This window comes from Schistocerca nitens, chromosome 11, assembly GCF_023898315.1.
Source record: "Schistocerca nitens isolate TAMUIC-IGC-003100 chromosome 11, iqSchNite1.1, whole genome shotgun sequence".
NCBI lineage: Eukaryota > Metazoa > Arthropoda > Insecta > Orthoptera > Acrididae > Schistocerca > Schistocerca nitens.
This window is the reverse complement of record NC_064624.1, coordinates 36,387,845-36,414,751: the sequence shown is the minus strand read 5'-3', so window position 1 is coordinate 36,414,751 and position 26,907 is coordinate 36,387,845.

Genomic DNA, 26,907 nt, shown 5'->3' with positions numbered 1-26,907 from the left:
CAATTTGGCTACAACCCCCAAATTGGGGGGTGAAGTAAGGAGGATTTATTATGTGTTGCTAGAATGAAGTTAACAGGAGATGCTAGAGCAGATGTTACGTCTAATGAGAATCTGAGAGAGGTTAAAACATTTGAGGTTTTCAGGAAGGGTTAATAGAGATATATCAGAAGAAGAACACTGCAATATATTGTCAGCAACAACTTACAGGGCTTTCTCTTATGGAGGATAAACAGATTGAAACTTTTGCAGACCATATTCGTAAAATCAATGTAGGTACCCATGAGCTCATGGCTGATGACAAGATTTAACGCGATATTTTTGTGGTAAGCAGAGAAAGGGACCTTGGCGTATTTTTGAAGGTGCAAAAACTGGAAATGGAGTTTCGTAAGTATCTGTGTGAAGCAGTGAATATTGCTTTATCATTGCAGGAAATTGGGTCATAGGCTAGGTCACATGAATGTCAGTCAGTGTTTACTACGGAAGTTAACTATTTTTGCTGTGGCTGCAAGGGACATGTACAAACAGATTACAGACAGCAATGTTCCAGGTATTGTAAAAAATTTGGTCACTCGGATGCTGTAACAGGAATCAGCAACAACAGTAGTTTCAGTAACAGGGTAGATCCTACAAGCAGCAGTTAAATGACGCAGCAGTTGGGGTGTCCACTGTTCCATGCTCCCAGTAAGAGTCAGAGAATGTAAGAAAGCAGAGACAGACTTTTTTCTGATTGGCTGTCTGGGGTTATAAATTACATAAAATGTCGTTTGATACCAGTTATCAGGTATCAGTCGCAAGTAGCTGGGTATTTGGGGCAAAAGGGTTAAGTGCACTAAGCTGGACTTTAAGTGGTGTAGATGGAGAACATGCAAATTCACTTGATGTTGGAACGTTGAAGTTCCAAGTGGAGGAGGTTAACTTCCAAGTGGATGTAGAAGTTCTTCCCGTGGTTAGTGATAGGAACAATGCGTATTCTCGGAATCGATTTCCTGGTTGCACATGTCGCCATAATTGGCCTAGGATGGCATATGGCAGAACTGGATGAAACTTTTCTTCAGTTAGGCTCTGCAGCTGGCATACCTTTTCTATCACAAGGTCCACCCCATGGCTAGGGGAAACCAATTAAACTGTGTACAAAGTCCCTTTTGGTCAAACTGAGGGTCCGAATAAAAGAAGATACAGGAAAAATCGTCTGGATTGATGTTGGTACTGACCTGCCAGTGAACTCGATGAGTATTGCTGAAGTTTTGGCGGATAACAAATTACTAGAAGCAATTAGTTGTTTCATAAGCCGTACTGTCTCCTGCGTTCAGAAGGTAGATAGCACGATGGTACTCTCTGTCAGTATTGATAATTTTGGCCCCAAGGAAGTAAAGTTATTGCAGGATACCCTCGTTGCGAATTTAGAAAAGTTACATGTGCATCAACTAGACGGTGATTTTACAAATGGCTCTGAGCACTATGGGACTTAACATCTAAGGTCATCAGTCCCCTGGTGTTTTTGCAGTAAATTACACAGTGCCGAGAGCGTCTGTCGACTGGTCGGCACTAAGGAGTAAGGTAGCACATCTGGAAGCAGAGGATACAGCATTAATGTAAAAACTGTTGAGTGAATACGTGGAATTATTTAATCTGTCGTGTTCATTACCCACAACACCGCTTTTTGAGCACCAAATTCCTACTGAAAGTGAAGCACCCGTCTACAAACGAACATATCGCTTTCCAAGGCACTTAGAGCCAATTATGTAAGAGTTTATAGATCAGCAATTCAGAGATGACATCATAGAACCTAGCTGTACCCCCTGGTCTGCTCCTATTGTAATTGTAAGCAAAACATCATCGAATGGTGGCAAAGCATATCGTTTCTGTTGTGACTAACGTTTCCTCAACCAGAAAACGTTGTCAGCAGATGCGTATCCTATGCCCAATGTAACAGAGACATTGCACAACTTGGGCTAGTGTCGCTACTTCACAATGCTCGATTTGTGTAGTGATTACCGCAAGTTGGAAGTACCATCAGGGGACCAATCGATAACTGCGTTCTCAACGCCCACTGGGCATTTTTAATTTCGTTTACGTCTTATGGACTAAAAAACGCAGTGGTAACCACTCAGCATTTGTTGGGTAGTGTGTTATGCGGCTTAAAAACAACTGGGTACGCTGGGTGCACTAGGGGATTATTTACTGAGCAAACTCAACCTACCCAGATATAAGAAATAAAATAACTAAATCAATAAAAATTTATTCAAGCAATGAACTCCAGATCATGAAATTCGTTAACATTATTTTTAGTTCTCTTCATTGCTTTATACTTTAGTTTAATATAACCATCTTCAAAAAATTGAAAGTCCCAGTTGTTGCTATTGTGGTCTTCAGTCCATTCTACTCTATCCTGTGGAAGCTTCTTCATCTCCCCAGTACCTAACGCAACCTACATCCTTCTGAATCTGTTTAGTGTATTCATCTCTTGGTCTCCCTCTACGATTTCTACCCTCCACGCTGCCCCACAATACTAAATTGGTGATCCCTAGATCATTCAGAATATGTCCTACCAATCGATGCCTTCTTTTAGTCAAGTTGTGCCACAAATTTCTCTTCTCTCCAATTCTATTCAATACCTCCTCATTAGTTATGTGATCTACCCATCTAATCTTCAGCATTCTTCTGTAGCACCACATTTTGAAAGCTTCTATTCTCTTCTTGCCTAAACTATTTATCGTCCAAGTTTCACTCCATACATGGCTACATACCATACAAATACTTTCAGAAACGACTTCCTGACACATCTATACTCGATATTAACAAATTTCTCCTTTTCAGAAACGCTTTCCTTGTCATTGCTAGTCTACATTTTATATCCTCTCTACTTCGACCATCATTAGTTATTTTGCTCCTCAAATAGCAAAACTCAATTACTACTTTAAGCGTCTCATTTACTAACCTAATTCCCTCAGTATCACCCGATTTAATTCGACTACATTCCATTATCCTCGTTTTGCTTTTGTTGATGTTAATCTTATATCCTCCTTTCAAGACACTGTCCATTCCATCCAACTTCTCTTCCAGGTCTTTCACTGTCTGTGACAGAATTACAATGTCATCGGTGAACCTCAAAGTTTTTATTTCTCATTCATGGATTTTAATTCCTACTCCTTCTTTTGTTTCCTTTACTGCTTGCCCAATACCCAGATTGAATAACATTGGGGATAGGCTACAACCCTGTCTCACGCCCTTCCCAACCACTGCTTCTCTTTCATGCCCCTCGACTCTTATAACTGACATTTGGTTTCTGTATAAATTGTAAATAGAATTTCGCACCCTGTATTTTACCCCTGCCACCTTTAGAATTTGAAAGAGAGTATTCCAGTCAACATCGTCAAAATCTTTCTCTAAGTTTACAAATGCTAGAAATGTAGGTTTGCCTTTCCTTAATCTATTTTCTAAGTCGTCGGGTCAGTATTGCCTTCCGTGCTCCAACATTTCTATGGAATCCAAACTGAGCTTCCCCAAGGTCGGCTTCTACCAGTTTTTCCATTCGTCAGTAAATAATTCGTTTTAGTAATTTGCAGCCGTCACTTATTAAACTGATAGTTCAGTAATTTTCACATCTGTCAACACCTGCTCTCTTTGGGATTGGAATTATTATATTCTTCTTGAGGTCTGAGGTTATTTCGCCTGTCAGATACATCTTGCTCACCAGATGGTAGAGTTTTGTCAGAACTGACTCTCCCTAGTCTATCAGTAGTTCTAATGGAATATTGTCTACTCCAGGGGCCTTGTTTCGACTTAGGTCTTTCACTGATCAGTCAAACTCATCATGCAATATCATATCTCTTCATTTACATCCTCTTCAAGAACATCGCCCTTGTATAGACCCTCTATACACTCCTTCCACCTTTCTGCTTTCCCTTCTTTGCTTAGAACTGGGTTTAAATCTGTTACTTATTATTTTATTAAACCTGTCTGGCAAAATAATTTTAAATTTACTATCAAGCTCCATACAAATTTTTAAATGTTCTCAATCAGTAATGTAATATAGTTCATTTACTTCTAGCTCACTAATCTTTTTGAACAAATTAGAATTGCTTGCATTATTTAGCTTCTTCAGTAGAATATCCATTTATATAGAATAAAAATATAGTGGATAAATTAAATCTCTGCAGCACCTTCAGTTGCCATGACAGTGGCGACTAAAATTCTACAGCAATCTGTTAATTTTTCACGTTTGTCGCTTGTCGACCCTGTAATTAAATACTTAATAAAAGACAAAATTTTTCATATGGTAAATCTTTACCACCTGCAACTCATAAAATTGAATTTTTGTGTTCAGCAGGAATGATGCCCCTCTGAGAAATTCCTTAAGAGAATGTCATTACAGATTACAATTTATTTGTCATGAAGTGCGTATTGTACTGCAAACTCGTAAAGGAGATAAGAAATAGAGAGTAAAAATACTAGTGATAGGAAGAAAATTAAGACTGTTAATATTTTATCTATACAACTATCTAAAGCACAGCAGCAAGAAAGTGGATTCATTTACTAAGGAATAATTTTAATTAATCTAATAAAAACTTGTCTCAAAAAGTAGAAGTGTTGGAGAAGTGTAAAAAATGGGAAGTGGAGCAGTCAATTGATAACTTTCATTCACATAAATATATGAAGGATGAACACTAACATATGTGTAAAGAATGTTATAAAATTCTTAGAAAAAAATACACATTATAATAATAATAGAAGAACAAGTCAAACAGCTTATACCTAATTATAAGAATCCTTTGGAAAAATTTAAGGAGATGAAAGATTTTCTTTTTTTTTACAATCAAAAGGAGTTAAATGGAGAACAACAAAGTGAAGCACATTGTTAATAATGTATTGCTCGTCAAGAAATTGGAGCTCATATTTCTATTTACTTAAGTCATACATCTAGGGACAAGCGGTAAGTAGATGCAACATTTGTCAACTAGAAGATGTGTGATAAAAGAAAATATTGTGTACTTGTGGAAAAGAAATAGTTAAAAGTGCTCTCAATAAACGTTTAAGGACAAATAGACACATCAAAATAACTGAAAATGAAAACTCTCTTTTTTCGCAAACCTAATGTTATCTGTCCTTAAATAAATGGGAGCCTCTCTGAGAGAGTTTACAGTCGCTCAACTCTGTGATTATTGGAGATAGAAAAATTTACGAGTATGCTGCAGATTTAGAAAAGATGATTTAATTAACTAAATTGTTTCAAATAAAAAACCTCTTCCTACAAGAACTCTCGATAATTTTAAAGTAAGGGAACTCAAAGCTAGAGCAAAAATAAACTGGGTATTATTGGATACAGTAAATTAAAGAAATCAGAGTTAGTTAATGCTATTGGGTTACAGGAGTTTCAATTTCAATCAGAATTATTTGAAAAGACTAGGTCAAGGCCAAAATGAGTACCTAATATAAATTACTCTCACAGATTTGATGATGATAGTATTGAAAGAGCTCGACAACCAAGAGAGGAAAAATGGTGTGACTAGATCATATTTATCAGTTCAGTAGCAAACTACTTGAGCAAGAAAAAGAACCTGAGCCATCTAAAAAGCATTTATTTGAGATAAAAGAAATTAGATCGAGATTTAACGAAAAATTTAATGGTTGGTCTGTTGACTACCAAATCGTTTTTAATAACGTCAATACTTCCAAACTCAGTACTGTCAGTGATAAAACAGATTATATAACGAAAGCACTCAATTCTATGGTAGAAGTAGCATAAAACAGAACTAATTTCAGGTAAGGAGATAAGTTGCATATAACAACCAACAATCCAAAAATGTTTTATCCCATTTCTACTGGATATAAAGCACCAGATAATACTTTAGAATCTGATCAAGTTTGTGCAACAAAATGGGATACATCTTAACATCTGATGCGACTGTTGATATAGCAGATACCTCATTTAATATTCAGATGATAGCATTTCCTAGAGATGCCTGAGGTTAAAAAATAATAATTCTAGCTGAAGTCCAAAAGACTAAAAGATGAATCACAAGAATTAATAACAATGATGATTTGTGTTGTCCTAGATTGGTAATTTTGGCATTAACATACCATACAAATAAAATTTTTGGGAGAGAAATAACTACAAATGAGATTAAGAAAATCAGAGTGGGAGATAAAAACAAATTACAAAAAGAGCTAACTCACATATTATGTAATCAGTTGCGTGAATACAATGGAGAATGGTTCACTCTAGAATATATTAAAAATGTTGAAAAAATGGTTGTATATCCAAATAAATGTTGTATGTGCTGAGGATTTCAATTCAGCTATCTATAGTGATCCTGAGAAAGAAATAAACATTTACCTGTAGAAAGATCACAACCACTTTGATGTAATTAGCAGTATGGTTGCTTCCCTAGGATTGGTATATTTCTGTAATAAATGTAATAAACATATAACGACAAGAATGCACACAGATGTGCAAGATCTGGGCAGTCTCAGGGTGGGCTTACTGGTAGTTGGGAGCTCCAACGTCAGGCGCGTAATGGGGCCCCTTAGGGATATGGCTGTAAGGGAGGGGAAGAAAACCAATGTGCACTCCGTGTGCATACTGGGAGGGGTCATTCCAGATGTGGAAAGGGTCCTTCCGGATGCCATGAAGGGTACAGGGTGCACCCATCTGCAGGTGGTCGCTCATGTCGGCACCAATGATGTGTGTCGCTATGGATCAGAGGAAATCTTCTCTGACTTCTGGGGGATATCTGATTTGGAGAAGACAGCCAGTTTCACTAGCAGGATGAATGCAGAGCCTACCATCGACAGGACTGACTGCGGACCTTTGATACAGAGCTGAGTGGAGAGTCTGAATCAGAGGTTGAGACGGTTCTGCGACCGTGTGAGCTGCAGATTCCTTGACTTGCGCCATAGGGTGGAGGGGTTTCGGGTTCCGCTGGATAGGTCAGGAGTCCACTACACACAGCAGGCGGCTACACGGGTAGCAAGGGTTGTGTGGTGTGGACTGGGCGGTTTTTTAGGTTAGATGGCCTCTGGAAAGTACAGAAATGGCAACCAGCCTCAAAGGGTGCGGGGCAAAGTCAGGACATGCGGGGACCAAGCAGCAATTGGTATTGTAATTGTAAACTGTCGAAGGTTCGTTGGTAAGGTACCGGAACTTCAAGCGCTGATAGAAAGCACCGAACCTGAAATCGTTATAGGTATGGAAAGCTGGCTGAAGCCAGATATAAAGTCCGTCGAAGTTTTTATAAAGGCACAGACGGTGTTTAGAAAGGATAGAATGCATGCAACCGGTGGTGGCGTGTTTTTCGCTGTTAGTAGTGGTTTATCCTGTAGTGAAATAGAAGTAGATAGTTCCTGTGAATTATTATGAGTGGAGGTTACACTCAACAACCGAGCTAGGTTAATAATTGGCTCCTTTTACCGACCTCCCGACTCAGCAGCATTAGTGGCAGAGCAACGGAGAGAAAATCTTAAATACATTTCACATAAATTTCCTCAGCATGTTATAGTCTTAGGTGAAGATTTACCAGATGTAGACTGGGACTCTCAGATGTTTAGGATGGGTGGTAGCGACAGAGCAGCGAGTGACATTATACTGAGTGCACAATCCGAAAATTACCTCGAGCAATTTAACAGAGAACCGACTCGTGGAGATAACATCTGGGACCTACTGATAACAAAAAGATCCGAACTTTTCGACTCTGTAAGCGCAGAACAGGGAATCAGTGATCATAAGGCCGTTGCAGCATCCCTGAATATGAAAGTAAATAGGAATATAAAAAAAGGGAGGAAGGTTTATCTGTTTAGCAAGAGTAATAGGAGGCAAATTTCAGACTACCTAACAGATCAAAACGAACATTTCTGTTTCGACACTGACAATGTTGAGCGTTTATGGAAAAAGTTCAACGCAATCGTAAAATGCGTTTTAGACAGGTACGTGCCGAGTAAAACTGTGAGAGATGGGAAATCCCACCGTGGTTCAACAGCAAAGTTAGGAAACTACTTCGAAAGCAAAGAGAGTTTCACCGCAAATTTAAACGCAGCCAAAACCTCTGAGACAAACAGAAGCTAAACGATGTCAAAGTTAGCGTAAGGAGGGCAATGCGAGAAGCGTTCAGTGAATTCGAAAGTAAAATTTTATGTACCGACTTGACAGAAAATCCTAGGAAGTTCTGGTCTCACGTTAAATCAGTAAGTGGATCGAAACAGCATTGAAACAGAGGATGACACGCGTAAAGCTGAAATAATAAACACCTTTTTCCATAGTTGATTCACAGAGGAAGACTGCACTGTAGTTCCTTCTATAAAACCTCGCACAAACGAAAAAATGGCTGACAGCGAATTAAGTGTCCAAGGAATAGAAAAGAAACTGAAATCACTCAACAGAGGAAAGTCCACTGGACCTGACGGGATACCAATTCGATTCTACACAGAATACGCGAAAGAACTTGCCCCCCTTCTAACAGCGGCGTACTGCAAGTGTCTAGAGGAACGGAAGGTTCCAAATGATTGGAAAAGAGCACAGGTAATTCCAAGTTTCAAGAAGGGTCGTCGAGCAGATGCGCAAAACTATAGGACTACATCTCTGACATCGATCTGTTGTAGAATTTTAGATGTTTTTTGGAAACCCAGAATCTACTCTGTAGCAATAAACATGGATTCCGGAAACAGCGACCGTGTGAGATCCAACTCGCTTTATTTGTTCACGAGACCCAGATAATTTTGGCCGGCCTGGGTGGCCGAGCGGTTCTAGGCACTACAGTCTGGAACCTTGCGACCACTACAGTTGCCGGTTCGAATCCTGCCTCGGGCATGGATGTTTGTAATGTCGTTAGGTTAGTTAGGTTTAAGTAGTTCTAAGTTCTAGGGGACCGATGACATCAGAGGTTAAGTCCCATAGTGCTCAGAGCCATTTGAACCATTTTTGAACCAGAAAATCTTAGATACAGGCTCCCAGGTAGATGCCATTTTCCTTGACTTCCTTAAGGTGTTCGATACAGTTCCGCACTGTCGCCTGATAAACAAAGTAAGAGCCTACGAAATATCAGACCAGCTGTGTGGCTGGATTGAAGAGTTTTTAGCAAACAGAACACAGCATCTTGTTCTCAATGGAGAGACGTCTACAGACGTTAAAGTAACCTCTGGCGTGCCACAGGGGAGTGTTATGGAATCATTGCTTTTCACAATATATATATAAATGACCTAGTAGGTAATGTCGGAAGTTCCATGAGGCTTTTCGCGGATGATGCTGTAGTATACAGAGAAGTTGTAGCATTAGAAAATTGCAGCGAAATGCAGGAAGATCTGCAGCGGATAGGCACTTGGTACAGGGAGTGACAACTGACCCTTAACATAGACAAATATAATGTATTGCGAATACATAGAAAGAAGGATTCTTTATTGTATGGTTATATGATAACGGAACAAACACTGGTAGCAGTTACTTCTGCAAAATATCTGGGAGTATGTGTACGGAACGATATGAATTGGAATGATCATATAAAATTAATGTTGGTAAGGCGGGTGCCAGGTTGAGATTCATTGGGAGAGTCCTTAGAAAATGTAGTCCATCAACAAAGGAGGTGGCTTACAAAATACTCGTTCGACCTATACTTGAGTATTGCTCATCAGTGTGGGATCCATACCAGGTCAGGTTGACAGAGGAGATAGAGAAGATCCAAAGAAGACCGGCGCGTTTCGTCACAGGGTTATTTGGTAAGCGTTATAGCGTTACGGAGATGTTTAGCAAACTCAAGTGGCAGCCTCTGCGAGAGAGGCGCTCTCCATCGCGGTGTAGCTTGCTGTCCAGGTTTCGAGAGGGTGCGTTTCTGGATGAGGTATAGAATATATTGCTTCTCCCTACTTATACCTCCCGAGGAGATCACGAATGTAAAATCAGAGAGATTAGAGCGCGCATGGAGTCTTTCCGGCAGTCGTTCTTCCCACGAACCATACGCGACTGGACGGGAAAGGTAGGTAATTACAGTGGCACGTTAAGTTCCCTCTGTCACACACCGTTGGGTGGCTTGCGGAGTATTAATGTAGATGTACATGTAGAAAATAGAGAGAAACGTCTGTATACTATGCAATGGCCCAGAACATGAAACTATGGAAAGCAAGATATACTGTGAAATGTGCAACAGATACTGTTATAATGAAGAATGCTTAAACAATCACCACGAAGTTTGTAATACAGCTTATAAATGTGAAGGATGCAAAAACATTAGTTTTAGATCTAAAGAACGTAAATGTGGCTTTGAACTTTGCAGGATTTGTAAACAAGCAGTTAAAATTGTAACAGTTACCTGGAATACAAATCGCAAAAAGAAGATATCTGTGAAAGAGAATTTGCTGAAGATTTTTTAATGCAAGGTTGCCCAAATTCTATTGAAGACAGTTGGTATGTTAATCGATAATTCAAAGATTTCTTTATGTTTACCAGTGCTTCGAATGCAATAAAATAGTTGCAGGTAAAGAGTTTAAATGTTGTTGAAAAGGCTTCCCTAGGAGAGTGAATTGGACCTTACTGAGAGAAACATGTGGTTTGACTGTGAAGCAAATCAAGAAACTGGAACACATATTCAAAATCTCATAATTGTTCACAATTTTAATGGAAATACTGTTTACAAATTTAAGACAAATGATGAATTCTGTCTTTGGATGATATCTTAAAAAAGAAAAAAAGTTATCACACATTCACAGCAAACTATGCGAAAGGTTACGATTCCCAAATCATTTTGAAGTACTATGTTGAAAATATAATAAAGCCATATATCATCTACACAGGAAGTAAATTGATGTTATTGGAGATCCAACAGTTTGACCAAGAAATTATAGATAGTAGTAACTTTGTCCAAGGGCCACTTAGTAGCTTTCCAAAAACGTTTGATATGAAACAGTTGAAGAAGGGATACTTCCATCATTTGTTGCATTCACAAGGAAATGAAAATTACAAAGGCCTATTCCAGATACTCAACATTATTGTGTTGACACTATGAAGCCAAAAGTTGGAGAAGCATTTCTCAAATGGCATAGCTCCAGAGTTAAGGAAAGCTATGTGTTCAATATGAAGAAAGAAATTAACGAGTACTGTAATTCTGATGTAGATATTTTGAGAAGAGGGTGTTTGGATTTAAGGAAACAATTTCTAGAGATAGCTAATATTGATCCATTCTGTTATTTAAACATCGCTGGAGTTTGTGTGGCTATTAACAGAACTAAATATTTACCTGAAAATACAATTACTGTATTGGATAAAGAAGAGAAAGAGAATTATAGTACGAAATCCATGGCTTGGTTAAACAGTTGAAACAATAACAATATACAGCATGCTCTTAATGGTGGCAAAGTAAGAATAGCTGGTGGAAAGGTAGACGGATTTGATAAAGAAACTAATACTGTTTATCAATAGCATGGTTGTTTCTGGCATGGATATAAAAATGTTTTGAAATTGAGCCGATTAACAATAAAAATAACGAAACAATGGATGACCTTTATCAAAAGACCTTAACAAGAAGCGCAGAAATACGAAATACTGCATACAATTTAGTGGAAATGTGGGAATGTGATTGGCTTAACTAAGCAGAGTATAAAAAGCTTAAAAAATTGAAACAGTTACCAGACATTGTTGAATCATTGAATCCAAGAGATGCTTTTTATTATGGCTGAACAAACGCAACAAAATGAAGAATTAAAGCTGATGATGTTAGCACAAAAATGAGACATGATGATGCATGCAGCCTTTATCCAAATGTGAAATATTATGATTATTATCCTGAGCGACATGAAAGAAAATTTTATAGGCCAACATATTATACTAAAATGACATGGATTTATAAAATGCAAAGTATTGGCGGCTAGAGGAGTGTATCATCCTGCTTTGCCTGTATGTACACAAATCGATAAAAATGAAAAACTGCTGTTTCCTTTGTGTCAAATGGGCAGAAGAACAAATAAGTAAATGGAATCACAGTGATGAAGAAAGTTTTATTGGAACTCGCGTAACAAATGAAGTAAAACTGGCTGTAGAAATGGGGTATAAGGTTTTAGATGCCTGTGATATATGAGATTTTAGAGATAAAAGTAACATGTTCTTTAAAAATTTTGTGAAAGATTTTCTGAAAATAAAACTCGAAAGAAGTCTGCACAATTTTGAAAGTGATGAAGAGTACATCAAAACAGTTAAAGAGAAATTAGATATTACCTTGGGTCGTGATAGAATAAAGGAAAATCCTGGAAAGCGAGCTGTACCTAAGATATGTCTTAATTCATTATGAGTAAAATTTGGGCAAAGACAAAACATAAGGAAAACTGAGTATGTCACAGATTTACAGCAATTTTATGAGATACTACTGGATGATGGACTACATAATTTGGATATAAATTTTATTACTGAGCACATGGTATAAAGGTGATAAAATTTCAGGGATTATTATTGGTAAACAATGCAGCTACAAACATCTTCATTGTTGCATTCACTATATCAAATGCAAAACTTAAATTGTATGATAGGTTAAATAAACTAGGATCAAATGTTATATACTTTGACACTGATTCTGTAGTACACAGTTGATGATGGCAAAGTCAACTTAGAGAAAGGCTGTATGTTGAGTAAATGGAAAGATGAATTTGCAGATAATAAAAGGATTACAAATTGAGCTTCAGATGGACCGAAGAGTTATTATTAAGAGAAAAACGATGGAAGTTCTATGTTGAAAGTAAAATGATTCACATTAAATTACCAGAAATTCATAAGTTGATGGGGAATCTATGATAAGGCTAAAAGAGAGTGAAGTGAAAGAAAAGATACAGTTAGAGTACAATCAGATAGCTAGAGGTGAGTGGTTGTAGAAAATTTAATTACAGTGCCTTATGGATATTAAAAACTAACTAATGTATCTATACCTTCTAATGTGAAGAAGAAATTTATACCACATTCTTCATAGAGAATAAAGTAGTTAGTTGCCTTTTGTTGTATTCTCTGATGTCTAACTTTCTGGTTATAGAGTGAAACACTTTAAAAGAATGAGTATACATTAATATAATTTTGTATTTTTTTAAAAAATTATTTATAGGTAAATTACAATTTGTTATTACTTTTATAGTCATAAAAAAGATAGAATCTGAGTTTTCTGTTTTCTCACAAATTTCTATATCACTTATTTTTACATCATCATGGTTACACCTTCTCAAATGGTCTATAGTTAAAGATTGTTTAAAATATTCATTGCAAATAATAGATTCAATTTGTCTTCCTTGCAGTTTATTATGTGTATCGACAAAAATGTCAAATTCAAATTTATCCCATTAAAATTTCAAGAGATTATGAAAATTTTATACTATATAAATGTAGCTGATTCCATCGACATCAAATACATCTACTACTGTTGTCCATGCTTCAGAATCATCTATCAGGAATATATTTGAATTTATTAACCACAGTCAGCTAAATTTGGACTCTTGGTTTAAAAATATTTGGGTTGAGGTATTTGTAGAAAAGAATGTATTGATTACAGATGATATTTTATGTTTTTTATGTAGAATTCCAAGGTCCAGATATTTGGAAGTTGTAACATTAAGAAGAAAGAAACGTCATTATCTCGAATTTCTCAAAAAATAATATTCCATATACAGTGATAAAACACAGTAATCCAATTGCTTTAGAGTACGAATATATTGGGAAAAAATGAATACATTGAAACTGAATAATTTTGTTCAAAAGAAAAGGATTTTATTAACATTTGAAAATTTGAAAGAATCTGTAATGAACTGTAGAAGAAATACTTGTTGACTATCTAGAATACACAGTATTTGCTAAAGAACAACAATAAAAGAGATAGATCTGGAAGAAAAGGAAAAATAATGCCTTCACTTAAAAGATGGAATATCTGATGTAGTAGAGATGAAGAAAGAGCAAATTATTTACACTGCCAAATCTAAGCAGTTTGCGAAGAAAAACTATTTAAAAGTTCCAGAACGAGATTTTCACTCTGCAACGAAGTGTGTGCTGATATGAAACTTCCTGGCAGATTAAAACTGTGTACTGGACCGAGACTCGAACTCGAGACTTTTGCCTTATTTCAAAGTTGTTGGTGTATTCTCTGAAAATCATCTTTCAGGATGATTATCCAGCTATAAAGTGGAAGACCTTGAAAGATTACTGTCAAACCTCCGTGCCTAGGGACGCCAGATGAAAGTAGATGTCGTCAAGCCCTGAATGAAAATTGCGCAATGGATAACTAGGGAGGGGACCTTGAGAGCGCTACCTAGAGAGCCTGCCCTTTCTGTATGATACTAGGCAAGAGGCTGGAGGGCTCACACGCTCATGTGTGGGTCCCTGCATTCCATATATTTTATTTTAAGTAAATTCCTTTAAGTTGACTTCTTTGTGATTTTTAAGGTATGTTAAAGATTGATGACAATTGGTTACCTATTTATTTTAAACATTATCACTCGACTTTACAGCAATTGCAGCAATTGTTCCAGTTTACAGATATTACAATTTTACAACTTATAGCTCGGGTATATTATATACTAATCTGCACACACTTTCTACGGGCAAGACGGAATTGCGTTGGCCAAATGTATACCACCAAAGTCTCCCAATATTTTACATGGGACATCCACTATGTGAGGTGGATAACGGGCAAGCTGGGGGCCCGATACATTAACACAGGAGGTCAAATTTCCGAACTTAAATGAGAACATTCATTTCCTTACACAGTCAGAAGCTGCAAATAAAATAATTAGTACAAAGATTCAAATACCTCTCTTCCATGTGTGAACATTGAGACAGACGCACTGAGTGCACGTCTGCTCACTTATCCGTCTTCTGTAACACTCCACGAATATGGCGGGCACCCGGAGGTCTTCCTGGGCCCTGGTGGAGGGGGTGGTCGAACCACTTGGCCGTGACCAACCTCTCCACCCCAAATCTTGTGACACTGGAAAGTCTTTGACTTTTACCTGCATGTGATGTCTCTCTGATCCCCTACCCAGGAGTGTGGTTGGCACTACTATACTACAGAACTACTTCCCAACAAAGATCTGGCCACGCTTCATGGAGGGGTGTGAGGAGGATGAGGAAAGTTCATGTGCAGATTCACATTCATGTACAAGAAATGCATAATACACATCACATATAAATACGTATTATGAAGCCTGACACATTTCTTTCCACCCGTTCACATGGGTTCTGTTGCACCCGCGGCCGGCAGCATCGTGGAATAAAATTGGCGGCAGAGTCCCCTCTGTTTGTATTTCTCGGTGCGAGCGAGCAGCGAAACCTGCTGCTTGTAGAGTGAAAACTACTGTACCATTTCATCACCCCATTCGTGGATGGAAAGAAATGATCCAGAATGTTCTTCTCATAGAAGGACAATTCTGGTTCATTTCTTTTACCAATGTTATATTCTATGCTTACGTAAAAAGAAAAATGGAAACAATTGCAAACAATAGTTTGTGCTATAGAAAAGGATGAAAAAAATTTGCAATGTCCTGCTCTCTGGCAAGAACGAATATTCCCGCTACGAGTGGATCAAATATCCTGCCAATTGGCATAAGGCGATGGCATTTAAACGACATAGCAAGTGAATAACATAGGAAATGTCTAAATTAACATCCTCGGCAAACAAGTGATGACCATTCAAAATCATTCATCTCGTGATGAAAATTTAAGTTGAAATGAACCACAGAAATGTCATGTCTAGAATAAGATGGTGCTGCCAAGCACGTGTAAGAATCTAAGTGAAAAGTGCAAGATCAACAAACAAATCCAATAATGATAAAATAATTAATGAAAGAATTTACGTTAAGATGAAAAATGCAAAATCAACAAATAAATTAGCCATAAAATTCAGTGGGCGCCCGTTTTACACTAAGGGCAAAACAAAACCAAATATTGTCATGGAACGACACAGTACTATACCACATCAAGACGTCCGTGTCTTAGCAATCAATTATCGAAGGATTTCTCAAACACACCTTAAAGACAACTAATTTTACTTATCTAGCTATGATGTAAGTGCAAAACTAAAAAATTCGTGTGAAATACCAAATTATTCGTGAAATTTTCTTCTATAATGGAGACAAAAGTTTTTTTCTAAGTAATATCACAAACATCAGGAAATAGAAGAACAACTTTCAATAAAGTTATGTTCATTAAATTATTACCAACATGGACGTGTGCAAATACACAGCAACAAATTACAATAGAACTATTCTAATTCACATAAAGAAACATCAAGAAACGATGACAATTATAAAAACCCAAGTTATTTGATACTAAAATTAAATGTTACCTTGTTACACAAACAAAGACAAAAGCCTCTAATCTATATGGGACAATGCCCACATTGTGCACGTCACAACTAAGTTCATAACCTAGATACACGAAGAAAATAACACTAAAGTTATCTGCAATGGTAAAAACACTATGCATAGTGCAGAAACAACAACAAAAGACACATACTTCAGCTACGTAATAAAATTAAAGAACCACTAACCTACCCTGTTGACAGATTCCAAATGAACATGATAAAAAGGTCAACAAAAAACTTCAAGTGAACTATCATAAAGATAAATTATCCAAACACAGCACTCTGCAACATAGCACTAAAACAGACGTACAAAATAGTGGCAAACATTAGAATAGAGAAAAGTTGTTACAAAAATTGGTGGACCTGAAAATAAACAAACACAAGATGCACTTTGCCTACTTTCATATCGCCACACGCCAATCGACAATGTACCACCGCTATGGGCGATGGGGAGGGTATTCTTCCAAAGACACTTGGAGGACAACCTAACTTCACATCCAAGTGCCGGTGACTCCTTACGCCGTCTGTCTGGGTGATCATGTACCTCGCGAAACACGACGTAACAGCATGGCACATCTGTTCATCAGCTCCGCCACCTGTGCCTATCACCAACCAGATTATCTCTGAACAAAACTGCTCAGTTAACCTTTGTCAGTAAACTTTCAATATTACTATGACCTGAGCTATGGATCACCGATAAACTAGGCGAGTTCATCATGCTCTCATTTTTCACTTGGTCATCACAATCGTATTGCCTGAGAGTTCATTTCTTCCTTTGTCGAACCATTCACAATGGCGCCTGTCTCAGTACTTCTTTACTTTATGCATACTTAGCGATCCACAGAGTAAATAATTGTTCGTAGGTACCTTAGTCTTGGCAGCAATCATATCTCGTAAACAGTTCCTTTCTCTCCTTCTTCACGACAGAGCAGTTTGAAACACGTCATCATTCATCAGTCCCATAATATCTCGGCGACAACTACAATAACGACAGCGAGGGCTACCGGAGACCAGGGTGACAGTCATCCGGTCGTCATTCCCCGCTGCATATAGGTGCTTCAGCGCCATAGTCCACTGCTTCACCTCAGGGGTTACCCAACTTACGGTGAGAGGTATCCGCCGATGCTTGCGTGGGGGTGTGTCTGATGACACAGCTGTTGACTAGCGGGCTACGGAGGTGGCCAGCCCGCTCAGCTGGGGCGAGTGACGTCAGCAGCGGCTACCACTGTGATGCCTGCTGTGGAGCGTGTCTGATTACGCAGCTGTCGGCTAGCGCGGCGTGGTCCCTGAGACTGGCCGTAGGCTCAGCTGGGGCGAGTGACGTCAGCAGAGGCTCCCCCTGCAACTTTCCCTTTCACGCGAGGAGGGCTCGTAGCTGCTCTCAGCTGATCGCTTCGCCGTCTCCGTCCCGCCAGGTGGTGGGAGAGTGCTACAGAGACAGGGCCAGGAGGGAGCGAGACACGCGCCAGCTCCAGGTAGGTAGTCCCGTTATGTCTCTCCCTCTCCACAAAGCCCCAGCCACTCTCCATCCCTCTTGACCACTCGAAGCAACTTGCACACAGACAAACACATTTTTGCAAATAAGATTTTACAAAGAGCAACTTTCTCATTGTTCATCACAACTTATCCACAGGGTTTTATTTATAGTAAAATTAAAAGTATTACTATTACAAAGAAGTACTGTGGACCACCTCATAAGTTTACAATAAAATTGAGGTACCAGTTAGAGCCTAAACAGATACTAAATCTAAATCTACACTCCTGGAAATGGAAAAAAGAACACATTGACACCGGTGTGTCAGACCCACCATACTTGCTCCGGACACTGCGAGAGGGCTGTACAAGCAATGATCACACGCACGGCACAGCGGACACACCAGAACCGCGGTGTTGGCCGTCGAATGGCGCTAGCTGCGCAGCATTTGTGCACCGCCGCCGTCAGTGTCAGCCAGTTTGCCGTGGCATACGGAGCTCCATCGCAGTCTTTAACACTGGTAGCATGCCGCGACAGCGTGGACGTGAACCGTATGTGCAGTTGACGGACTTTGAGCGAGGGCGTAAAGTGGGCATGCGGGAGGCCGGGTGGACGTACCGCCGAATTGCTCAACACGTGGGGCGTGAGGTCTCCACAGTACATCGATGTTGTCGCCAGTGGTCGGCGGAAGGTGCACGTGCCCGTCGACCTGGGACCGGACCGCAGCGACGCACGGATGCACGCCAAGACCGTAGGATCCTACGCAGTGCCGTAGGGGACCGCACCGCCACTTCCCAGCAAATTAGGGACACTGTTGCTCCTGGGGTATCGGCGAGGACCATTCGCAACCGTCTCCATGAAGCTGGGCTACGGTCCCGCACACCGTTAGGCCGTCTTCCGCTCACGCCCCAACATCGTGCAGCCCGCCTCCAGTGGTGTCGCGACAGGCGTGAATGGAGGGACGAATGGAGACGTGTCGTCTTCAGCGATGAGAGTCGCTTCTGCCTTGGTGCCAATGATGGTCGTATGCGTGTTTGGCGCCGTGCAGGTGAGCGCCACAATCAGGACTGCATACGACCGAGGCACACAGGGCCAACACCCGGCATCATGGTGTGGGGAGCGATCTCCTACACTGGCCGTACACCACTGGTGATCGTCGAGGGGACACTGAATAGTGCACGGTACATCCAAACCGTCATCGAACCCATCGTTCTACCATTCCTAGACCGGCAAGGGAACTTGCTGTTCCAACAGGACAATGCACGTCCGCATGTATCCCGTGCCACCCAATGTGCTCTAGAAGGTGTAAGTCAACTACCCTGGCCAGCAAGATCTCCGGATCTGTCCCCCATTGAGGACTGGATGAAGCGTCGTCTCACGCGGTCTGCACGTCCTGCACGAACGCTGGTCCAACTGAGGCGCCAGGTGGAAATGGCATGGCAAGCCGTTCCACAGGACTACATCCAGCATCTCTACGATCGTCTCCATGGGAGAATAGCAGCCTGCATTGCTGCGAAAGGTGGATATACACTGTACTAGTGCCGACATTGTGCATGCTCTGTTGCCTGTACTATGTGCTTGTGGTTCTGTCAGTGTGATCATGTGATGTATCTGACCCCAGGAATGTGTCATTAAAGTTTCACCTTCCTGGGACAATGAATTCACGGTGTTCTTATTTCAATTTCCAGGAGTGTATTTACAACAACTGACATACACCGATTTACCTCACAGCTTTTACAAATAAACTGAGGTGCCACTTCGACTTAATTTATCTAGGCCTATTTTCTGAACGCATGTTCGCCTGTTCAGGGTTGATGGCTGAGTCATCATCCGATGAAGGTATTGAAGTTTCATAGGAATTGAATGGGATTGTGGTGGTCCCTCATCCTACACCACAACCGCAAATCACTACATTGATACCGTTTCCACAACTTTGTGTACAATCATGAAAGAATTTAGGCTGCTTGGTTAAATTATTCCACTAACCACTTCAAGTCCTATCACCAAAATTTACAAGAAGAGTAACCTTCTACCAATGAATTCAAATTACAAAACATGAGAAATCTGTTCTAACCCCTCAGAACACAACACACCAAAATAGTACAACATTACACCCATTGCTACTGGCAACACAACTGTCAGTCATTAATAGTTCTCCTTTCCCCCCCTTTTTTGAGCTGCATCTAGATCATTCCTTCACAGATTCTTGCCATTGGATCTGCAAACACGAGTTCCTTCCACCTTACCAAACATTGCCTGATTGTCGTTCTTTGATCTCTCTTTACTTGTACTAAGTTGGTACCACCTACAAAATGACATGAGAACCTGCTAACAAAAGAAATTCACTTGCATCAACATGTACACCACATGGTTTCAAATTTCAGGACACACCAAAGAATCTATATTAATAAAACATTACATGTAACATCATCTTAAGTACTCTCTGTTCATCTTGGAATGACGTACAAATCTCCGCAGCCTCCTCACTGCTTTTCATCGACTGAGTCACGCATCCATTGGCATTCATGGCTTCTCCTAGTCCTTGCGGGTACTACCTCAGATACTCGTTCTCTCTCACTCTGGAAACTTCAAGAATTAAACCCCAGGCCCTGTAGCCCACAAATCAGCGCCCTTTCTCGCGCCACATCCTTATCTCCTAAAACACATCAAATTATTAGACGTAAATTACTAAGAAATGCTCGATATTCGCGCTAACTCCTACACCAAACTTAAACTTCATTCTTGTACATATTAACCAGAAACCTTCGAGTATGACCTTGTGTCGTCCCCGCACATCTAAAGGATCAATCCCGACCGTCAACAACTACATACACAGTCTACATGAAAATTCTTAACATAAACATATTCAATACGTCATCCATGAAAAACAAGGGCTACTTCCACCAGGATAATTATTCACACGAAAGTTTTAAATTAGATATATGGTGTAATCCGCGACTCTTCCTAGATCCCAGAGTCTCTATCTCATAGCTGTTCTCATGAACCTTCCTCTTAATGCGGTATGGTCCAACATAAACATTAAAGAATTTGCTAGCTAGAAACTTGTGTTTCTTGGAAAATCGATGTCCTTTTCCAAGAACCTTGTCACCAGGTTTCAACGTCAGATGGCGTACATTCCCTTTCTGCCTCCTTTGTTGGCTCAGAGCTTCACTCTGAATCATTCTGAGCGCTGCGTTGACAATCGCTCGATGCCTCTCCTTACCAGTGGGTGGAAAATTTACCAGCTCTCTTATTCTATCCGGAGGTGCTCTATTCTTCAAGACCAGCAGGGGATTCCCATGGGGAATCTAGTTGATAACATCTTGGAAATCGCCCAGAAACATATCCCATGTCCTGTGCTACAGTAAATCCTACAAAGCTTGCCTAGTTCTTTTATAACCCTCCCCGAAGGATTCGACGCCGGGTGGTACTTTGATATAAAGATGGTCTTAATCTCGTACCTTCTCATGGTGTCCTGCCACAACTTCAATCTATACTGTGGCCTGTTATATGCAATGACTTTCTTGACCACTCCAACGTCTCGCACAAAACCGTTTATGAACGCCGCCGTTACGGTTCTCACTGTGGCCTTTTTCAATGGAACGAATCTTACATACTTCGACACCAGCTCCACAGCAACGAATACATATTGAAATCCGTTCATAGTGCGAGGCAATGGCCCGAACAGGTCTGTCGCTGCGAATTCTCGTAGGTGCGTGGGAACTATGGGGAATAGTGGGGCACGACAGGGTACAGTAGAGGATTTGGCCCTCTGACATACTTTACAAGTACAGAGCACCCTCGCTAGCCACCACTCCATACTAATAAAGTATACCGACTCTCCCAACTTCCTACTGCACTTGCGCTCTCCAAAATGCCCATAACTCAAGTGGCAATACCAAATTAACTTGTTGACCATCTCATCCGGTATGCACACTAACCACTGATGCTGGTTCGGATTCTTTCGATAGAACAAGACGCCGCTTCTTACCAGGTAAAAACGTCGAAGCCGATTTTCGGCCGGGTCACTCAACTTTGCTTCGATCACCCGCCAATTCTCGTCCTTGTCTTTTTCCCTACCTATTCTAGACAAAGCATCGCCTACGTATCTTTCACACGACACACCTTTCATGTAAAACAGGTCGTATACATTTTCGTTAGGATCAGTGCCCCTCTGCACTGTGAGTCCAATCGGACCTCGAGATAGTGCATCTGCCACTATGTTCTGTGTGCCAAGCACGTAATGGAACTCAAATTTAAATTCCTGCAGAAATAGCGCCCATCTAATCAATCTCTGGTGAATAAGTTTTGCTGTCATCAGGAACTGCAGAGCCTTATGGTCTGTATATACCTTTGTGACACGGCAAAAGAAATAATACCTGAATTTGCGAAACCTCCAGACCATCGCTGACGCCTTTAGTTCGGACACGGCGTAGTTTTGCTCCTCCTTATTGAGCACAAAGCTCGCCGAGGCAACGGGCTTTGGCACCACACCATCGTTCTCTTCCCACTCCTGGAATATAACAACACCTAAGCACGCCCGGGAGCTATCCGTGGCCATACAAAAGGGTTTGGACAAATCCGGATGTACAAGCAGACGCGATAACATCAGCGCATCTTTTAAATTTTCAAATTCCCGTTGCGCAGCATCACTCCACACTTACATACCGTCTTTTTTCCCGTCAGGGCACACGAACAAGGTGACGAGATTCCCTTAATTTTTATAAATCTTTTATACAAATTAATGATCCCAAGATACGCCCGCAACTGTCTCTTAGTCTTAGGGACTGGATACTCTTTGATTGCCCGCAGTTTTTCCGGGTCTGGGCGAATCCCGTCAGTGGTTACTATGTGCCCAAGAAACTTGATCTCTCGTCGTCCTAATTCAGATTTCTGTAAATTTATTGTCACCCCACATCGTCCAAAACTCTGTAAAACTTGATTCAGGACGTCATTATGGTCGTACCACGTCTTATCCGCGATGAGTACGTTGTCCACGTAAAGTGTAATCCTACGCCGCAACGACTTGGGAAACTCTGTACCAGCCGGCCGGTGTGGCCGAGCGGTTCTAGGCGCTTCAGTCTGGAACTGCGCGACCGCTACGGTCGCAGGTTCGAATCCTGCCTCGGGCATGGATGTGTGTGATGTCCTTAGGTTAGTTCGGTTTAAGTCGTTCTAAGTTCTAGGGGACTGATGACCTCAGATGTTAAGTCCCATAGTGCTCAGAGCCATTTGAATCATTTAGCCAAACTCTGTACCTACCGCCTGGATAAATGCGGCGGAAGACACATTGAGTCCGAATGAGAGTTTCCGGTAGACATAACATCGCCCACACCACAAGAATGCCGTATATTTTCTACAGGATTCGTCCAACTCCACTTACCAGTACCTCGACTTCATGTCAAGGGAGCTGAGAACGGATACGCCATGAAACTTCTGCAACAGCTCATCTAGTGTCTCAGGCCTATCCGTTTCAGTGTCGATGATAGTATTTATTTGGCGTGAATCAAGGACTAGCCTTACTGAGCCGTTCTTCTTGGGGATGCATAACATTGGGCTGTTATAGGAACTAACACCTGGTTCTATAACTCCTTGTTGTAACATTGTCTCTATCACGTGACACTTCCTCTCTGTACGCAAGCGGCACGACCCACTGTCATACGAAAAATGGATTATGGGGTTTAACCCCGAGCTTGTAGGTAAAACCTCTTATAGTGCTTGTGTGCCCCATAAACACACGGCTGTTCCTTTGCAAAATCCCTTTCACGTTGTTACGGATCCCATCATCTTTAATGTGGCCCACTTTCTCGTTCATTAAAGACTCCAAATCTATCGCATCTGATTCTTTATTATTCTGTGTTTCTAGTTTGATCCTCGCATTGCCTTGAGTCGTGTGAAGTTAGCACCCTTTTTTTCAGAAATCTATATTTTTTTCAGAGTTCTTGATAGATATGAAATAGTTCTAGAGTTCTTTGAACAAAATTTCAATAGTTCTGCAGAATTTAGCGAAAAAAAACAACAATACTCGAAAAAATTTTCGTATCGAAAATATTCTTTGTCAATTTCCGCAAAATGTAAATAAGTACGACAGTTCTGAGCACAGTTCTGAATAGAGATCCAAGAGTTCTATCGAAAATCCCAGCAACACTTTTTTGTGCAGCTAATAGTTTCCGAGATAATTGCAATTTAAGGAGAAAATCTTTTCACTTACTGTGAAGTTGGCACCCTTTTTTTCAGAAATGTATATTTTTTCAGAGTTCTTGACAGATATGCCATAGTTCTAGAGTTCTTTGTACAAAATTTCAATAGTTCTGCAGAATTTAGCGAAGAAAACGACAATATTCGAAAACATTTTCGTATCGAAAACATTTATTGTCAATTTTTGCAAAAATTAAACTCATACAACAGTTCTGAGGACAGTTCTGAACAGAATCCCAAGAGCTCTATCGAAAATCCCAGTAACATTTTTCTATGGCTATAATAGTTTATGAGATAAATTGATTTAATGTGGGACACACTTTCTCTACAGAAAATATAAATATATTCGTACAGCAGTTCTGATGACAGTTCTGGACACCACGTGAAGAGTTCTATCGAAAATCCTGGTATCTCTCTTTGTGCAGGTAATAGTTTAAGAGGAAATTGCAACATAATTAAGAACTCTATAAGAGCTCCCACTGTGAAGCTGGCACCCTTTCTTACAGAAATCTATATTTTTTTCAGAGTTCTTGATAGATAAGCCATAGTTCTAGAGTTCTTTGTACAAAATTTCAATAGTTCTGCAGAATTTAGCGAAAAAAACAACAATACTCGAAAAAATATTCGTATCGAAAACATTCTCTGTCAATTTCCGCAAAATGTAAATACGTACGACAGTTCTGAGCACAGTTCTGAATAGAGCTCCAAGAGTTCTATCGAAAATCCCAGTAACATTTTTTTGTGCAGCTAATAGTTTACGAGATAATTGCAATTTAAGGAGAAAATCTTTTCACTTACTGTGAAGTTGGCACCCTTTTTTTCAGAAATGTATATTTACATGGCATAAAACAAAATCAGAATGCGTTTCAGCAGTAGCAATTTGTTTTAATGGTGGAGTAAAAATGGTTCAAATGGCTCTGAGTGCTATGGGACTTACCTTCTGAGGTAATCAGTCCCCTAGAACTTAGAATTACATAAACCTAACTAACCTAAGGACATCACACTCATCCATGCCAGAGGCAGGATTCGAACCTGCGACCGAAGCGGTCGTGCGGTTCCAGACTGTGGCGCCTAGAACGGCTGGGCCACTCTGGCCGGCCTGGTGCAGTAAAGATTAAAAACAATGAGCAGAACAGGCATCAAAACTAGGAACAACATGAACATTGTGCTGGTATGGGCCGACAGGCAACATGTCACAACTGAAAAAGCTGCTGAAAGCATGAAAAGGAGGCCAGAATAACAAAGAAAAGAAGTAAAAATAAAGAAAATGAAAAGGACACGAAAGGTATCAACAAGATTATGGAGCAGGAATGGTTTGCAATGTCGTCATTGAGAAGAGAATGACATACAAATCTTAAGTTTCAGTTCTCTGTAATCAACGTTTTTGCATACCGAGATACTGTTACCGGTATTTCATCCAATATTAAAGCTACATAAACAAAGCTATGGATGAATAATAATATAGTGCTTGCCTACACACTGAACCACATTATTCAACAATGGATTAAGTATTTTAAGCTGCAGTATCTCATATTATGTTCTTAAATCATTAGGAGAAAAAATTTACTCTTAAAATACATTCTTTTTTAATAATCAAAACATGAAACGTAAATATTACTGGTTTGCTGTTTCAACAATGTAATAATTCAAAGAATAAAATTTGTTTTTTATCTTTTATTTGGAATAGCGTTAAGTACATTGAACCTAAAATAACATTTACGTGTAATTCAGTATGTAAGAAAACATCAATATTCACTGCACAGTGTATTCCACAGATTTACAATTTTTTTCACATGGAGCTCACAATATACCAATTCTTTGATAAAAGTTTCATTCCTGAATCTATTGACAGTCTTGCATTATTAAATTTCAGAGTACCAGTAAAAACTACAGGCTGTGATGTACATGTCCCGTTAACAGCTCTTCTTCAGGATACACTAAAACCTAGAAGGAAATACATATGTAGGGAATTCAGTAATAAATAAGCATAGAATTTATGAGGTGTGAAACAACTAAGAAAAATAAGTACAAAAAATATATACGTGAAATTTAGGGCATAAAATGCTCTTATTCTAGTAACCAAAACAGGAGGCTGTGATACCAGAAACAAAGATACTAAGAATTAACATAAGAGCTATATTTGTAATATTTAGATACCAACTTTTAGCAGTTGCTTACCTTATAAAGCAAAGTTCCTATGTAGGAACTACTTGTTTCGTCTCGTCGGTCTTGTAGCTGCCATTTGAAAATTTTCTGTCGTGACATACATGAACAGGTGCGGAGAAATGATCGTTTCTTTTGAAACTTTCTGTACATCTTTATACACGTCATCGTACTGCTTCCAGTAGGTTCCATCGAAGACATATGCCGTGTAGTGTTTGATGCAGATATTAGAATGAATGGCTCCAACGAGATTGTACTCTTGATTGTTGACTACGATTTATTTCGTGATCGTTTGCAAAACACATTTCTTCCTTTGATTCGGAGGAAACTGATCTTCAGTTAGTGGACAAGGTGTTATACTAGTATCCATCATCAAGTAGCATCCGAATTTCTTTTCTTCGACTGCTTCTCCTTTACATTTCTTGCATTTTAAATAGTCTTTAGAACTCAATTTGTTGCATCTACAGCCTCTTGCATGAAATTATAACCAAGTCTGAAAAGAACATACGTATCAACGGAAATATAATGTCGTTTCACATAGCATGAATTTAGGCACGTCAGACACAATATATTTTTGTTGCAAATCGGGATATCTTTTAATATTTTCTCGTATAATTCCTGCATTCAGAGACAATATTTTTCGAGACATTACTCCTTTTTTTAGGAGTATAAAATATCAAATCTCTGCTTAAAATGCTGGGAGTTTATAATTTATTTGTCCAAAACATCCAAAGCCAGATCCAAAAATGGATGGCCCACCATTTG